A 2,218-nucleotide genomic window follows, 5' to 3' on the forward strand; every position below is an offset into this window, starting at 1 on the left:
CACCACTTCTTGAATTTTTTCACTGTAATATTTATAGAGAGAGCAGAAGAGGAATAAAAGTAGATGAAGCTGAAAAATTCTTATATAAGAGGAAAAAATCGATCATAATCAATTAAAATTCATGTAGGTTTTGCAATTAGAAGTGAATATTAAGATATTTACCACAATGTTATTCTATCTGGTAAAAATTTGTTAACATCATCTGATATATATATATATATATATATATATATATATATATATAGGTATATATAGGTATATTATTTTTTGTGGGGTATTATGAATGGAGTTGCTTTCCTGATTTCAGCTACACTTTTCTCATTGTTGACACACAGAGAAGTCATTGATTTTTGAGGGTTAATTGTATACCCTGCTCCTCTGCCAAATTTTTTAATCAGCTTGAGTAATTTGAGAGTGGAGTATATGGGATTCTTTAAATACAAGATCAGGTCATCTGCAAAGAGGGAGAGTTTTATTTCAGGTTTACCTATTTGGATTCCTTTTATGTTTACATCTTATTGCTGTGGCTAGGTATTCTAATACTAAATTGAAGAGAAGTGGAGAGAGTGGACATTCTTGTCTCATTCCTGAGTTTATAGGAAATGGTGTTGGTTTTTCACCACTGAGTATAATGCTGGCTGTAAGTTTGTCATTTACAGCCTTTATTGTATTGCGGAATGTTTCATGGATTCGTAGTTTTTCCAGAACCTTCATCATAAAGGGGTGTTGGATCTTGCCCAATGCCTTTTCTGCATCTATTGAGATAATCATATGGTTCTTATCCTTGCTTTTGCTGATGTGATGAATTATATTAATTGATTCACGTTTATTGAACCAGCTTTGCATCCCTGAAATGAATTGTGTTTGATTGTGGTGTATGATTTTTGGGATGAATTATTAAAGTCGATTGGCCAGAATTTTGTTGAGAAGTTTTTCAGCCATGTTCATCATGAAATGGATCTATAGTTCTTTTTCTTTGATGAGTCCCTGCCTGGTTTTGGGATGAGGGTTATGATGGCTTCATAGAATGTGTTTCGTAGTGAACTTTCTCTTTCAATTTCAGTGAAGAGTTGGAGGAGTATTGGTATGAGTTCTGCTTTGAAGGCCTTATAGAATTCTGCTGTAAATCCATCCAGTCCTGGGCTTTTCTTAGATGGGAGATCTCTTATTGCTGCTTCTATTTCAGTGCTTGATATGGGCCTCTTATGTTGGTTCAACTCATCTTGGTTTAGGTTTGGCATGTCGATCTTTGCTAGGAAATCTTCTATTTCTTCCAGGTTCTCAAACTTATTAGTATAAAAGTTTGAGAAATATTCCCTTATAATTTCTGGATCTTGGTTGTTTCTCTGGTGATGTTTCTAATTCTCATCTCTGAGTTTGTTTATTTGTGTGTGTTCTCTTCTTTTTCTGATAAGATTTGCTAAAGGTCTGTCAATTTTGTTAATTTTTTGGAAGAACCAATTCTTTGTTTTGTTGATTATATGTTTTTTTGGATCCTAATTAATTTAATCCAGACTAAATTTTAACTATTTCTTTTCATCTGCCGGATTGGGGTTTAGCTTGCTGCTCTTTTCAAAGAGGTTCAGATGTCTCATTAAATTATTGGTTTCAGATTTCTCAATTTGTTGATGTAGGAACTCAGAGCTAAGTTTTGCCTGTGAATACTGCATTTGATGTGTCCCAGAGGAGCTGCTAATTTGTGTGTTAATTTTTGTTGAATGTCATGAAAATTTGAATTTCCTTACTAATCTCTTCCATGGCCCACTGTTGATTCAGCAGTGTGTTTTTCAGTCTCCTCATGTTACTGGGCTTGTTGTCTGAGAGAATGCAGGGAGATCTGCTTTGAGTATCACAAAAGAGGAAGATGGTTATTTCCTCTCATGTGGAGATGCTGTGTTGAGGCTAGATTCTGGGTAGTGTTGAGACCTTTCTGCAAATAGTAGCTTTTCCCTGAGAGGCTAGTTCATGAGACACACAGAGCCCAGTCTGGATCCATTCTCTGGGTTTATGTTTACTGAGTTTCAGTTCTTTGTCTAGGCTGCCTTAGGGAGGAGCAGCCTCTGGCTCTGTTTACCCAGTGAAGAAAGTCACTACTCTGGTGGTGGAGCCTGCTCTGCCTGGGCTGGATGACTTTCACCTGGGTGGAACTGAGCCTGGCAGGTTATGTCAGGTTCCTGTGACCTTCTAATGTCTCCAATTGTATTTTTCCAAGGCCTGT

This window comes from Dipodomys merriami, unplaced genomic scaffold (assembly GCF_024711535.1).
Source record: "Dipodomys merriami isolate MVZ:Mamm:240054 unplaced genomic scaffold, mDipMer1.0.p SCAF_1704, whole genome shotgun sequence".
Classification (NCBI taxonomy): domain Eukaryota; kingdom Metazoa; phylum Chordata; class Mammalia; order Rodentia; family Heteromyidae; genus Dipodomys; species Dipodomys merriami.